Here is a 16,703-nt window from a genome sequence, read left to right as displayed (position 1 = left end):
CTGTGAACTCTCCACATAACGTTTCCCTATGGTTTTGTATTTTCTAATGTGGTTACCATTGTGCTGGGTGGAACTCCCCTTCCCTGCTTCACACTTGTCTCAATGACATCTTGATCCAATTCCACAAGTTTCTCGTCCCCTTCCGGTGATGAATGGTTTCAGTTTAGTAACTAAGATTCAGTCATGCTGATTTCTCAGTTTCGGTCTGATTTGATTCAAAGCTCTCTTCTCTCAGGACAGGGAAGAATTCCCAGCATGAACCCAGAGCAGGATGGAGGGTTGTTTTCTCTTTTCTCTTCTTTCCCTCTTCTCTGCACTGAGGCCTTTGGGTCTGGGAGATGATGGGAGAAGAGGAAAGAAGTCTGTCATTTCGTCTGACTATCTGGGGTGAGGTTCCTCTTCCACATCTGGTCCTCACCAGAGCACAGTGTGTGGTAATAGATTGTGATAGTTAATTTTATGTGTCACATTGGCTGGACTGTGGTGACCAGTTGTTTGATCAAACACCAGTTCAGATGTTGCTGTAAGGGTATCTTTAAGGTGTGACTAACATTTACAATTTGTTAACTTTAGGTAAAGCTGATTGTTCTCCATGATGTGGGTGGGCCTCATCCAATCAGCTGAAGGGCTTACGAGAAAAGACTGAGGTTTCCAAAGAAGAAATTATACTTTCAACTTGTAACACAGAAGTTCTGCCTGAGTTCCTAGCCTTCAGCTCAAGACTGCAATACCAATTCTTCTCTGAATCACCAGGCTGCTGGCTTGTCCTACAGATTTTGTCCTTGCCCGTCCCAACAATCAATGAGCCAATCCCTTAAAATCCATCTTTGCCCCTCTCTCTCTCTCTCTCTGGAGAGATAGAAGATCTAATATTTTAGATTGTATTTCTGGAGAGAGGGGGTTGGGCACTGAGAGAAAGATCCTATTGGTTCTGTTTCTCTGGAGAATCCTAACTAATACAGTAATGATCCCTCAAGTGGAGTACATAAATGGGAGTTTTTATATATGAGGAGAGGTTGAAGATGCTCCATTTGAGATACTACAAGAGATTAGAACTTCTACCTATAGAGTTTATTTTTTTTAACCCAAAGGAAAAAAAAGTTCTGCTCCACTAATGTTTATTTTAAAAAAATTGTTTTAAAAAGGTATTTATTTATTTATTTATTTGAGAGAGAGAGAGAGTGCAAACCAGGGGGAACAGCAGAGGGAGAGGGAGAAGCAGACTCCCCGCTGAGCAGGGAGCCCAACATGGGGCTCCATCCCAGGCCCCTGGGATCATGACCTGAGCCAAAGAGAGATGCTTCACTGATGGAGGCCCTGGGCGCCCCACACTGTTTAATATGCAGATTGGCACCAGCACTTTGCCTGGATCCACGTATCAGATGGTCACATTTCGCATACAAGACCTGAAGGCTCATGGGCAGGAAGGGGCGATGACGAAGCAAAGGGCTTGCTGGCAGTGCCTTCCCACATCCTCTGGCTTTTAGTGTATTCAGGTGCTTTTCAATTACCTCTACACACATTTGAAGTTAAATGTATTTATGGATAATATTACCTAATTTTAGCTAAACCAACCCTGGTATAGTGGACAAATGGTTTCAGATGATCTTCACAAAGAATGTATGGGTTAAGGTGACTGCTGATAACGTAAGCACCCCAGACAAGGAAGCCGAATGGCAGATATTTGTCAGGCCCCTCGTCTAAGTGCTTCTCCATCTCTATCTCCAGGTAAAGGTGGAAAATCTGGGACATTCTAATCAGATGTGCCAAAAAGACTGCCAAAAAGTTTTTTGAATTTTCAAGAAGGTTATTAAAATATGGACTTAGAGTCATATCTTAGCTTAACTTTGCTTTACCATGTAATTGCTTTCTACACATTGTAAGGTAAGTAGTTAAAGCATAAGCATCTCTTGATCTAATTCAGTTGCTTATGTCCTTTATTCTCTGATATTATATAAACAGATGGAAGAAGACAAAGATTTCAAGATGATTTCAAAGTTTTCATCCTGGGTGGGTGGATGAGATGTGATGTGGAAAGCTGAGAAATAAGGGGTGGATGATATTTTTTGGACAAGTCTGAGGTCTGAAGACACCGAATAACACATACACATATACACACACACATGCACACACGCACAAAATAGTACACATAGAGATAGTTGCTTAAAGATGTTCTTGTTCCATTTTGAAGATCTTGGAAAAAAATGGATTTGTAAACTCGAATTTGTATAAGGGAAAGTTTATGCCACAGTATGCTAAAGCAATGTACTATACCATGCTTTTTAAAAATACAGATATTAACCACACATGCATTTATAAAAGATAACCCATTCTGAGGGGAAAGTGTCAGTTCCAAAGTGGTGGTGCATAAACAATGCAAAAACCATGCCATTTTAACTGTACATTTTGCAAATAAAACATACCACTTTTCTCGCAAGGTTTTCTGTTGCTTGTTTATGAATTTTACAAATCTGATAGTTTTCAAGTGCTTCCTCACAATAGGTACTTGGACTGGTGAGAGTATAAAATGATAATGCCTTTGTCAGCTCAGCATGGAGAAAAACCAGAGGACACTTGGGTGAATCACCGTATCTCGGCCAAGCTGGATGCATTTCATGCCCCTGCAAAGTCTGGACCCACTACATGGCGATCCTTGGAGGCTAAGATCAAGTCCTTTTTGTTTTGGCCTCTCTGTGCTCCTTGCTTCCCCCTGCTAAGACCCGCCCTCCCTGAGATACACGCATCTACTGACCACTGTAGTGCTGGACAACAAGCAAGTAAAAATGAATTGAGTCAACCCGAGTTGCAGGCTTGGGGCCCCATGGAAGTTAACTTGCTCATTTAGCTTGGTCACGATCCACAAATGCCACACAGCAGTGAGGGGCTAGTGTCCTGTGTAGCATACGCACATTCTCTGAAAGCATGGATTGTGCGGATCTGGTTCTCTCTCTCAAAAAAAAGAAAGAAAAGAAAAAAAGAAACATCCCAAATCACACAGTAGTACGAGGCAAAATATCTGATTACAGAGTCTAAAACTGCTTTGTGTATGTAATTTTTGAAGAGAAAAAAATTACAAGCCAGCAGCATCGAAGTGCTTAGTGCAAGATTTCAGTTTTCAACCTTGCAGCTATTACATTTCAGTCTGAGCAGCGGGAAGATTCTGCTGATCCTAAGCTAACGAATGTCAAGAAGGAAATGGCTTTCTTTCTTCTTTTAGCAGGTGGTTATTGTTTTAAAAATGAAGAGCCTCAAACCTGGCTGGAATCCAAGGCATGTCACATAATCTTGATCCAGAGATACGCAGTGAGATTCCCCAGCCCCCAAATATTTGATTAAAGCATATGTAAATTGTCCTGTATTCTTGGCATGGGCTGAATCAGGAATGACAATGTGGATTATGATGTTCTTACACAATCAAAGGTTATTATTACTATTTTTTCCCCAAAGGAAGAAAAGTTGTTTAGTCAGGAGATCTGACGCTTCTCGGTATAGCAGATAATTTCTGCTGATATTCAATAAGGAAATAAACAATGGATGTAACAGTTCATGACATTCTGTAAATATAACTTAGATTTCTTGAAAAGTTCATAGCAGAGCTAATGCTGAAATATGTAGCTGCTCAAATAACTTTTTTTTTTTTAAAGATTTTATTTATTTATTTGACAGAGAGAGACACAGCGAGAGAGGGAACACAAGCAGGGGGAGTGGGAGAGGGAGAAGCAGGCTTCCCGCGGAGCAGGGAGCCTGATGTGGGGCTTGATCCCAGGTGCCTGGGACCATGACCTCCACTGAAGGCAGACGCTTAACGACTGAGCCACCCAGGCGCCCCTGCTCAAATAACTCTTAGCAGTTTTCTTTATTGACCCCAATTTCTGAGGGCTAAAGCAACTGTCCCTCAGCCCCAAATCAAAAAATTAGATTTGAGAGCCTCAAATATGTATCAAAATCATTTGTAAGCAGAGTGGTAGCCAAAATATGAAAGAGACACATTGTCTTGTTGTATAATTAGTTGACAAGAAATTTCCACATCTTACCTACTTACATGTATAGAATAGCATCCTGAGAAGTAAAAAATCACTGTAACCTTAAATGGTTAAATTCAAGGGTTTGCAGAAAACAGCTCCATACTCTCACTGATGTCCCTGGTCTGATACCATGGATCTGGCTGTACAAAGGGAGTGCCTTAACCCCAATCTAAATGTAGTTAAATAATTCTAGGTAATGCTTTTCCAGTCACAGTAATAAAGGCACACAGGAGACACAAATTTACCAAGAAAATGACGTTGCTGTGATTTAACACAATGGAAAAATGGAATTATATGTATTTAATATAATTTGCTATCTACAGAGAATTGCTGTTTGTCTAGAGAGCAAATCCTGGAGGTTTGGGTGTTTCATGTATGTATCTCATGCATGATTGGGATAACAACCAGAAACATGTTTATAGCCCAAAGTTGCCAGTTAAAAAAAAAAATGCAGGTGAAATCTCTCCAGATTAGCTCCAGAAGTAGTTAAATTATTGGATTAAACGTGTTTCTTACTCGTAAGAATGAAGAGGGGGAAGGGATAGAAGCGAGTTCAGACAAGAACCAATCTCGCCTGGAGGTAAAAATGTATGCAGTGCCTCAGAACAGACAATAGAAAACTAATGAGGTAAAAAGTCTGGCATAATTGTGATCTGATTTTCACAGATTAAACTAATGTCAATGAGGTGAAAGGAAGAGTGAATGAGTCGAAATGGCTTTGAGACACCTGCAAATAATTGTGTTTCCAGCCATAGATTGTTCGGGCATTGTTTTATATGGCGTTTTACAACAGAAGGAATGGAATGGGGATACGGAGAGGTGAGATTCTTTGCTCACAACTCCTCCCCACTCCAGAGATGCACCTCCCCCTCCCCCCCAAGCCACTGCAGCAACCGTGTCCCGGGAAGGAGCTGCCTACTGACCCCTCTGCCTGTTTTATAAATGCTTTAATTTGGTTGATATGCAAATAACATCATTGCAGCTGAAAGCTGCACCCTGATCTTTCAAAAGAAAGATTTCCAGTACGAATATTTGACAGCACATCTATATAGTACATGGGTTGCACTTCTTCACTGAATTCTAGGGGCTCTTTTTGATTCATTCGCTTTATTTGCCCTTTTGGGGCGCTGTCAACCGAGAGAATTCACTGAAAATTTTAAGCAAAGAGGCATTTATTTGGGCAATTAGAATTGCAAATCAGGAGCCACAGATTCAGGTAGAAATATGAATTGTGTTCAGAGGAAGACAGAGAGGGGGCAGAGGTGTATGTATAGGCAAAGATTTTGAGGGTAGTTCTCCTTCAGGGAGAACTCACTGGGATTGGTTGAGTTTATATACAAATGAAGGATTGAAACTTGTTAGATCGAATTGGCTCCTTTTAAAGTGCAGAGTGCCAGGGAGTCAGGTGTCCTGGTGAGGAGGAGGTTAAGTCCAGGATAAGGGCTTGAAGCTGGCTGAAAGGTCTTTAAAAAGTTCACATCTCTCTCCGATGAGGACATGCATAAATTCCTCCTCCTGAATGGCCTCCCGACCCTATTTTAAAAAGAGACTCTCTGAGCTAGGTTTGCTTGTTCTGTTTTAAAATCTCCTTTTACAGCCCTTTCATGAGCTATATCCAGGTCCTTATTTTGCTCAGAATTCAATTTAAGTGAGGTCCTCTTGTAACCAGCTAAATTTTTTGACTGACAACTGCATATGAGGGTTCATACTCCCATTCCTATGAGCTACACCTATAAACGGTTATAAACAATTCTCTAAGGGCTAGATGAGGATGGAGGGGAGGTAAAATCTATATAACTAGCTTAAGACTTGAAATTCTTTCTTCCCAATTGGAAAACAATAAAAATGAAACGGTGATCACTGTAAGACAAATACACTATTTGGACTCTTGTAATTAATCACTGTTGTGATAGATACGGAATGAAAATTTTATTTCAAAGTTTAAACATAGTCGGTTAAGTACCTTGATTATCTTAATATGACTTCATCTTATGAGAAAACAGTTTGAATTGCCATGGAAATACAATTTGCTTTTACAGGAAGAGTCACAATCCAAGCAGGGTAACAAACTCATGTTGACTTTTCCATAATTTTTTTTAAATGTCAGATTTATTGAGCTATAGTTTGCATATAGTAAAATTCCTCCTTTTTAGTATGAGCTTTGACAGACATGCCATCATGTAACCACTGCCATAACCAAAATACAGCACAGTTCCCTCACTTGCAGAAATTTCCTGCTGCCCTTTTGTAGTCAGTCCCTTCCCTTCCACCCTCAGCCCCTGGCAACTGATGATCTGTCTCCTGTTCCATAATTTTGCCTTTTGTGGAATGTCATGTAAATGGAATCATACAACATACAGCTTTTTGAGTCTAGCTTTTTTATTTAGTATAAATGTATTTGAGATTCATCCATGTTGTTGTGTATGTCAGTAATTCATTTCTTTTTAGTGCTGAATAGTATTCTGCGTGGTTGCACTTTTAACATAGGGATGCATCTGGGGGCTAATTCTTCCATTTGTGTTATGATGGAGTCAAGGGGAGGCAGAGCTTTTATCTGGTGGCGATGGAACCCTCTCTACAAATTCTTCAGTGAAAACCCCTTGGACAACACTTTTTAGCCTAGGAGAACCCAAACCAAAGGAGCACAATGGTTATATATATGGTCCGTGCTTCATACAATTTGGGGGACAATTCTGAGGAGGAAAGACTGACTGGAACAAAGGTAGATACCAAACGAAGGTTCCAATGGTACCAGGAATTGTTTTTAAAAAATAAATCTCTGCAGATAAATAACTCAACATACATGGTTTTCTAAAAAAAAAAAAAAGAAAAGAAAGAAAAAGAAAAGAACCATTGAAATTGGAGAAAGTTTTAAAGATGATTACATATTCATTGACTGATTAAGATATTACTTTTCAAAATAACAGTGCATAAATTTGTCTAGCACTTTCTAATATTTAAAACACTTACCACCTGTGTCATCTCATTTAATTCTCACAGCGACCCCATGAGGCTAGCGGGGTCAATATTGTTACCCATAATTTACAGATGAAGAAGCCAAGAGTCCAAGGTCACAGTGGCTCGCTCAAGGTCAAATGATGGGTAACTGTCAGCATTGGCTCAAAAGCCTAAGACTCCTGACTTTCAACCTAGTGAAAACCGAAAGAATCAAATTCTGAATAATAAATTTAAGCAGGAGTAAGTATTGTCAGAGTTAAATATTTAGGGTTGTAGGAACAAAACTCATAGGAAAATTCAACCATGAGTCTCTTGTTGTTTCATAAAAGATTGGAATTAAAAAAAAATACAATCTCACCATGTTATTAGGTTAAGCACTTCTAAAACAAACAAGCAAACAACGACGTATTGTAAATTAGACCATTTTGGAATTTGTGCAATTTAAATGGTTGAGTTATTTTATGTTAGGGAAGTGACTGCACAATATTCATTAGCTAATTTTCATGATGTTTTGGTTTTTTTAAAACACATTGGGCCAAATTACACTTTCAGAGATGCTGGCAGAATTTTAATTAACATAATAGGTCTAATTTCAGTTCTCTGTATAGTGGTTTCCCTTTGATTCAGGGAGGTGTTGAACATTATAATTCCCCCTTTTATAAGGGAAGAAAATCAGTTTTGCAGGCTGAGTTATATACCCACAGTCCAACAGCGAACAGTTCATCATTGATATGGGCTTTATAGGAGTGAAGTTTTGGCCCTAATCATTTGAGCGAGTGGTGGTAAAATCGGTGACAGACACATTTGTCCCATATGAGTGGCTTAGTTATGCAATATTTCCCGTCACCCCACCCCAATCTCTTACCTGGTCTCTTTTTGTTTGAAGGTGGTGTAAGAGTCCTGGAAAGAACAAAGATCTGAGTATACTAGGTAAGCTTGTTAAAATATTCCCTAGAATATATTGTAACAAAAACAAAAATTTTACTGTTTTTATTCATATGGTAGAGTGTTCCACCAAAGCTTTGCGAAGACTTTAGCATTAATTGTCACCATCTTTCTGGGAGGTAAGTAGTAGTATCTGAAAGCCAGGGGTTTATTTAAATTTACTTTTACATATGTATATATTTTTACTCCAAGAATCTTGATGATGAAAGTAACACTCCCCCCCAAAAAATACTGTACCCTGTGTTGTTTTGATGTCAGAGGATTTCAAGGCTTGAGCATCAATATATAAAACATCCCACAAATTGCATTCCAGAGTTAGACTCCCGGGGAAATAGAGTCACCTTTAGCATCTTAGAGCTCTGATCAGTTGTCTTGTGGATCTATGGTTTAAGAAGGGAAAAAAAAATTAGTAGGAACTAGGAAGCACTGGATACTTTTTTTTTTTTTTAAGATTTATTTATTTATTTGAGACAGAGAGAATGAGATAGAGAGAGCATGAGAGGGGGGAGGGTCAGAGGGAGAAGCAGACCCCCTGCTGAGCAGGGAGCCCGATGCGGGACTCGATCCAGGGACTCCAGGATCATGACCTGAGCCGAAGGCAGTTGCTTAACCAACTGAGCCACCCAGGCGCCGGGAAGCACTGGATACTTAACGCAAGCAGCTGTTAATTATAAACTGGCAGTCATTTGTATTTTACTAAAAACGTTGATATGGCTCTCAAAGAATTTTTAGGAAGACATTAAACCCCTTTCATCTCCGTGTCTGATTTCTACATTTGCTACCTTCTTTCCCCCAAAGAATGCCTATTCTCCCTTCAGAGCCCTAGCAAGGCTCATAAAACCAATAAAATATCTTTTTGGAGGAAGCCAAAATGTACTTGAAGGAATTAGGGTTGGTCTGGGAGATGCAATGCTGGTGTTATAGCAAATTAGTTCCGTTAAATATGAGTAGGATGAGTGTTCTGTATATTGTTCTGCAATAAAATACATGGGCACGTGTACGCACGTGTGCTAAAGCTGCACACGTACATAGGAAGCTGCTTGCACGGGTCAGTAGGTGCTTATCCCAGTAATGCGGCAACAAAACGGAAGACCAGCAAGGACAATAGATTTTTCTCCAGAAGCTGTAGATACCAGTACAGTGTAAGATATATTTCTTAGATTCAAGCCTGTCTTTTATTTTGTTTACACAACAAAGTTATTATGCTAATTACATGGTAATATGCTGCCCCCGAGGACTTTCTACATTGATAGCATCTACTTGAGGATGCAGATTTGGAGCCAATATGTGATTATTACTATTTCCAAATGATATGATCAGAATGACAGTTTCTCCTTAAGGGAGTCCTCACTGGGCTCTTTACTGCTGAGTGTGGGGTTTAACAATGAGTAGGAGGAACAGTCAGGAGAGTTTGGGGGATATTTTTTCATGTTGCTTTAAAAGAATGTGGACCTGGACAACATTTTGTACTAAACAGTCAGGTTTAAGACTGTGTGCGCGCGCTTGTGTGTGTGTGTGTGTGTGTGTGTGTGTACGCACAGAAGTGGGAAGCTCATTCTGATATGTGTGCAACCTCACTAGGGGGAGCTCTTGGCTGGCTGTTCAGAGGCTTGACCATTGTCTGTAGGAGACAATTTTTCTTTGTTTGAAAATTTACAAATCATCAATGAAAATGCCATAGATAGAGCAGAAGCTCTGGGGCTAAGTCACTGGCTCCCAGTTCTGCCTTCAGGTGGGGATGGTGGTGGTGATGTGTCTGTCCCCACTGCCCATTGCCCAATGATTAATTTTCTACATTCCTAGCATGTAACAGATTTTAGAGCTACTGTAAACATTTCTTTTCACCCACAGATATTCTTTGCAGCCCATTCCTTCTGAAAGGCTCTCCACTGAAGCCTGGTGGTAACAGTGAAAAAGTTTACATTTACAAAACCTTTTCTTTTCAATATGAACTCAGATCAATTCATTAAATGATGATAGAAACATGATTTTTATGAACGACATGACAAATGCTGGCTTACAAATTGGGAACTTGATGATTGCAAATGCACCTGATTAGACAGTCATTGGGAGAAAATGATCAGTTGAAGAGACAGAGAAAATATTTGAAAATCTTTATACCGTAATCATTTGAAGGAGGGAAGGGATATATCAGGCCTAAGATAATGGTGACACTGGCTTGGACAATTTTAGGACAATTTTATTGTCCTTATTCTTCAAATGTTCTCCTTCTACCCCTCCCTGGCTTGTTTTTCTCCCTATTTTTTTGTCTTTTTAAATTGGAGGGAAAAAAAATAAAGCAAAGTGCTTCTTTCCCTACCATGTTCCTTTCCTTTTTTCTCCACTCTAATGACATTTGGCAGGCTCGGCTGTGTAATGCTTGACTGGTTTTATTGTTGTCTGTTCCCAGTGGGGGACAGTTGACACTGCTCTCTGTTTTCAATTGATATCCATTTTCAACAATATTGCTTTCTATTAGATTCCTGCACAGTTTGTGCCAAGCAAACTGAATATTTACTGGGCTGACCTCAAAGCCTTCAAATCAACAAACACTAGAATAAGCAAAATATGCATTTTTAAGATCAAATGTTTTCAAATGCTCCTTTCAAAATTATTATTTTTAAATGCCCTGTGAACTGCAGATTAAAGGATATTATATTGCCATGTCTGTCAGCCCATTCTTATTTATTTTCACACATTAAATAATGGGATTAAACATTGAAAGAATAGTTGTATACACTACCTAGGCAAGGTTAAAAGCAGTTCAATTTTTCCATATTTAGCAATCCCTCCTTTTAAGCAATAAAGCATGTTTGCTCATTGCTTTTTAATGTCGACATTGCTAATAGTATCCTATTGAGCAGGGCGACTGAGTCTGACAAACCTGAAGACAGACAACCATTTCGAGGCTTCCTCAGTGGTCAGGGGCTCTGTGTTAGAATGGAGGGGTGGAAGATTGAGTTTAGCCATAAAGAAAGCCAAACAGCCAGTGAATTCCATGAATTTTTAAATATCTTTCTTTCAATTGGCCAAGAGAAGTTTTCAGAATCTTAATTGTAGGCCCTACCTACATCACAATGTCTGTGGCTGCAGTTGGTATGTCGGAGAGAAAGGTGTTTGGTTCGGGGAGATAATGAAGAAAAGGAGTAGAAAGTAGAAAAGGATTGGTTTATGACAGGCGAGTGAGGGACTGTTGCAATATAGTCAAACCTACTTAGTTACTTTTCAAAGGGCTTGTTGTTCCGTTCTTTTACTAAAGTTGAAACAAGCCATCATAGATAGACTGTGTCTGCACAAAGTTCATTGGTTAGATTGAAGTAACTATGGGTAATGTAAGCAAAGAAGTCTGCACAGTGAGGTGGACATTGACTTATATTAAGGACAGTGTTAAGAAATGCCACGTCCAAAATTTACATGTTCAAATGATATTTCGACCACCAAACCCTCATGTTACAGAAGATAAAACCATTTTACAAGCTCTAACAAGTCCCAGGAAAAGAGTAGGAAGCCAGATTTCCCATTTACAAAGCTTTCTCCCTCTCTCGCTTCTTTCTTTTTTCCTTCCTTTCTTTCATAAATATTAAGTATCTACATGAGCAGCTTCATTTCTTTTCAGGCAGAGACCAATTTCCCTGTTACCCTTTCTTGCACCCAGACCACCTGTCAGCTCCTTGGTGCCAAACATTTTCCGTACATACCCTTTACCCCTCACAACAACCCCATGCGTAGAGCCCTTTATTTTACGACCTCTCCAAGTATCTGTGTATTGCAGTCGAGACACACCAGAGCCTTCAACGATCATCTGCTGCCTGAAGCCTCTTACTCAGAAACTGTGGTCAAGTGGAGAAGGTGCAGGCCTGGCAGGCAGTGGCCTGGGCCCGACAGGCCAGGCCGGGTGGTTCTGGGAAAACCCCTTACTCAGCTTCATTTTTCACCATCTGCGTCTCAGTTTTTCTATTTGTAAACCAGGCATAATTAAAACTGCCCACTGGGCCTTTCACAGGCCTGTTGGGAGGATTAGCAAGCGACTGCAAAGTTTCCTTAGGTCTTTGAAAGAGAGGTGTTACAAGAAATTCAAGGCAGGAGGCTTTTATGCAAGGCGTTGTCTGCATTTACATGTAAACCTCCCTTTTTTAAAATTAAATATGGCATTCTTGGGCTCTAACGAGGAGCACAATTAATCAGTAGGATCTCAATCGAAAATACACTTTTCATGGATTCCGGGAATGCCTGGAAGCTGACGACCAGTATGGAACTAACATAACGGGCCATGTGACCTTGGCTCTTCTACATGGGTGTTCAGCAAACTTGCCTTCCAATCCAATGCTGTCACTAAGCGGCTGTGTCAGCCCTGGCAGGACATTTCCCTCCCTCAGCTTCCTCACTTGCAAAAATAACGCCCTTTCCCATCACCTCAAGGGGAATAAAACTAAAGAATACACGGAAGTATTTAGAATGATACCAAGCATTATTTGCATATAATATGTGCTATTGGTAAGTTTTGAAAATGGGACGAGATAGTCCCAAACTTTCTTCTCTGGCTAATTGCAGTTGCATTAAAACAATGCAAGATGGATTATTTAAAGAGTAAAGAACCTCATTCTCCCCATTGTTCTTTATCCAGCATTTTGTCATTAAATTTTGATTATCTTCCTGGTTGAGTATTAAAGCAGCTACAAGACAGCTATTTCTCCAAATGCTTTGTTCCTAAAAAGTACCCTCAGATGGAAGATGCATTTCATTTTGCAGAAAATACACATGACTTGTGACCCCAGCGTGTTTTCTCTCATGAAGCTCGTCTGGGAATCTGCAGATAAAATACACAGTGTGCTAGCCACAAGAATGATTTTTTTTAGGGTCCCCTGCACCATCTTAACATTCTCACATTTATGACCATATTTCCCAAGTGGTATCAGACTTCAATTATGCTTTACTTGATTTTTCCTCTTTCCAAATGCAAATGATTATTTATCAAAGCAGTGAGCATACAGATGACAAAAGAAAGAAGATCGATTTCATTGAGATCTGCTGCTTTGGAGAATATTTCATTTTACTGGACTAGTAAGATGGAACTTCCATTTTCTCTCTATGAATTGCAGAGCCAGCCTTGGGAAGTAGACCTGAAGCAAGGTCACCTGGGAAGATTGACAGCCCAAAGATCTGGGATCATCTTGGTGATGGCTACTGTAGGTACCTGGGTGTCAGTTATTGTAAAGAAGAAAGACCTCAGGCAAGGACATAAAGGGTGGGAGAAATGACAGGGTATCCTCTTAATTAAGGGGTTAAAATGGGGTTAAAATGTTAATTAAGGTGAGTAACTTAACTGTCAGAAGCTCAGGCTCTAAATATCTAAAAAGAGTTAAGGAAAAGAGTTACCTTTAGGAATGTTGGAAGAAACAAGTGAAGTGGTATATGTAAAAAGCGTTTTGTCCAAATTATCAAATACTGTGAAAACACAAAGGCCTATTGGGGTTGAATGTAACATGGGCACAGCTCCGGGGGGCAGCCTGCAGGGGTCCTCTGAAGTTTGCAGGCATAACACCCCTGCCCTGTCCTGGATCATCAGGCTCATCTGTGGGTATCTGGGCTGCCAGGATCTTGCCAGCAACCCTTGGTGGGTGCTGACTTCACTCGGAGCCCCTTTTAGTAAGGGGAGGCCTGTGAGCACTGAACTCATGCAAAGAACCGCTTAGGGATGTATAACTTTCTGGATAGAATCTCAGAACCTTAGCCTCAGGAAAGAGACCCTGCAGAGCACACCGTTCGTGAATTGACTTGAGGAGCAAGAGGAGGACCTTCAAACATCTTCACAAAAGCAGAAAATATCAGCCTAGAGACAGACACTGTAAAGACATAGTTTTAGCATCTGCGGTTGGTTGGATTTCATAAAATGAAGAAAATCAAACCAGAGGCCTGTTTGTGGAGTTGAGGCATGATTGGTTTTTTTTTTTTGTTTGTTTGTTTTCTTAACTAAATAAATCCATCAGTTGACAAAGAGGAGAGGGTAGTGGATTAGACAGAGAAGCTATGATTGAAGACTTGAAGGCAGGGTCAGCTAGAGCTGCATTGATCACAGTCTCATTAGCCCTGGAACAGAAACAAAAATGAATTTGAAATGTGGGGAGGGGTGGGGGAGGAGAGAAAAGGGACCAAAGGGAAATATGGGTACATTTTCCAACAGTGTGATTCATAACACATGGATGAGCTCAGACACTGAGATACAATTCATCGGTTAAATTCCTGACGGATACGTGAGCCAGGGTAAAATGTTTCTATCATCCCACCCTCTTTCTCCTTGTCTTTCTAGTAACGCATGCTGAAATAACATGTAATGCATAGAAAAGGGGTTCTACTCCTGTAAGGATTAGTAATGTTGCCAGACAGCAAAATATATTTCCAAGTAAAATCCGAGACAGTGAGGGTGCTGAGAGAGACAGGCAATTGGAGATCTTGGGACACTATTACTATTGGCAAGTCGTTTCTCTGATTTGGATATTAAGAAGCCTATATTAGCCGTAAAAGAGATCTATAAAAGAGCCGGTTGCATATTTCATTAAATTGGGAGTGAAGCTGATCAGAAAATTTAATATTAGGAGAAGCAGAGTAATTGGCACAAAATTAAAGTCACAGTTATGAAAAACTTAAATTTGGTCTTCAAGGCCTTCACCAGCTGCCCCACTGTCCTGTGTCTTGTCAAACTGCATCCCTCATTATTTTTCATTTGCTTAGAAAATTTAGTTTTATTCCTCACATGAATCTTCCCTTTCCTGCCCACTACATTCTTTCTCTGCTCACATGGTTTCCTGCACCTGCCTCGTTGGTTCTCTTTTGTTCTAGTCCCATGACATCCTTTAAGATCTGGTGGGAAGCTTTCTTAGGTCTCCTTGAGAAATTCTGGGGTTCAGGGGAGTGTACTAATGAACACTTCTCTTCCCCACCTGAGTTCTGAACCAGTTGAGAAGTATACAGAAACAGGACAGATGAAGCCCCAAATGCCATCTTTACTCTGAGAAGACTGGAGAACGTGGCAAGCGGATCTCATAATCAAGAATTGGAAGGACATACCCACCCTGCCACAGGCTGAGGCAGCCCACAGCAGAGATGCATGCTTGTGGGAGAGGCAGAATGTATGCTCTGGGTGGGCAGCTTCACTCCCAAGAGAAGGAGGAAGGGACAGAGCTGTCTAGACCCACGTCCTTATCCCAAGCTGCTTCTCTTCCAGTTCCTGTTTGGCCAACTCTAGCCTGGGATCAGAGAGAGGGGAGGGATTCCAGGAAAAAGCATTCTTAGCTTAAACAAGCTGATGATAGAACAATCCCGCACAGCCAATACCTTGGTAACTTGGTATTATAAGTAATATATGATTATGTACATTATATGTAACATTATATGTAGCATACACTATTATGAACGTATATCAGATGGTAGGAAAATCAGAGAGAAGAAAAAGAAAAAAATGTATATATTCATACCAAATTAAGGAAGAAATACTAGTAAGCACTACAGTCCTTTTTTCTGCAATTGGCCATACACTTGTTGTTGGTACACAAAACTTCTTCCTTTCTGTGACCTGCCATATTCCCTTTGCCCCAGGCAAGTCCCTCAACTCATCATGGTTCTTGTCTGATGGTGGGTGGGGGACCTAGCCTGTCACTCCTCAACGGTCTCTGCTATTAGCTGTCCCACCTATAATGGCCCAATGCAGTTTTCTATTTCCTTTGTCACAGAGCATTGGGAGTAGTAAGAGGCCTCTGGTCCCATTGTGTGGTGGTGTGGTAGAATAAGAAAAATATTGGGTCTTTGTCTCTGGTTCCTGGCCCAGAGCTTCTAAAACCCTTGGGATTTCCTGAGGGATCAGGGTGATAGGATGTCATTTGTTCTGATGAGGGGACTCTTGGTAGCCCCCTACATAGCTTCAGGATAGGGGCTGGTCATCAGAGGAAACAACCATGTGACTAGAGGGTTGAAACTTTCAGACTCACCCCTCAACCTCTAGGGAGGGGTGAGGGGATGGCGATTGAGTTAATCACCAATGGCCAACAATTTAATCAGTTACGCATATGTAATGACACCTTTGTTAGAAACACTTAAATGATGGGATTTGGGGAGCTTCTGAGTTGGGGTACACATACATGCACAGGGAGGGTAGCACATCCCGACTCCATCGGGGCAGAGGCTCCTGCATTCAGGATCCCTCTGAACATTGCCTTATGTGCCTTTTCATCTAGCTGTTTTTTCATAAAATTTATAACAAACTGTAATAGTAAGTATTCAATTTTCCTGAGTTCTACAAGTCATCCTGGTAAATTATTGAAACTGAGGACGGGGGTGATGGGAACCCCCAACTTTATAATTGAGTTGGACAGGATCATGGGTAACCTGAGGACCCAATCCTTGCAAATGGCATCTGAAATGGGAGCAGCCTTGTGGGACCGAGCCCTTAAACCTGTGGAATCTGACACTACCTCGGATCGTGTCATGATTGAGTTGGATTGTTGGACACCCAGTGGTGTCAGAACTAGTTGGTGGGAGGAAGGAAACCTTTCAGGTAACAAACCAATTTTTTTTTTATAGACTCAGTCACCCCAACCAATAAGGGAACCTCCTTCTTTGATGATTGGTTTACTGATGTGAAGAGCCCAAGTGGCCAGGTGGTCATCTCAGCTTCCAGTTCAATGAAACCTGTGTGTGCGCACACATGCACACACACACACACACACACACACACCCCTGGAAACATTCCTCCTTAGCAACAAAAAATTTTAAACCAGCAGA

At 40.7% G+C, this 16,703-nt stretch overlaps 1 long non-coding RNA gene across 1 annotated transcript in view; it reads left to right on the top strand.

Moving 5' to 3' along the window:
* Positions 1–13,171, top strand: part of LOC118015017 — a 90,274-nt gene extending 77,103 nt beyond the window's left edge. The window contains exons 2-3 of the long non-coding RNA XR_004680499.1: positions 7,870–7,913; positions 13,028–13,171. This is a non-coding gene — a long non-coding RNA (uncharacterized LOC118015017). The remainder of the gene's footprint in view (positions 1–7,869; positions 7,914–13,027) is intronic.
* Positions 13,172–16,703: the final 3,532 nt, after the last annotated feature.

The sequence above is a fragment of the Mirounga leonina genome, unplaced genomic scaffold (genome assembly GCF_011800145.1).
Source record: "Mirounga leonina isolate KUSES-001 unplaced genomic scaffold, KU_Mleo_1.0 Mir_165, whole genome shotgun sequence".
NCBI classification, from domain to species: Eukaryota; Metazoa; Chordata; class Mammalia; order Carnivora; family Phocidae; genus Mirounga; species Mirounga leonina.
Note: the sequence above shows the minus strand (reverse complement) of the source record. Positions and strands in the feature narration are given on the sequence as shown.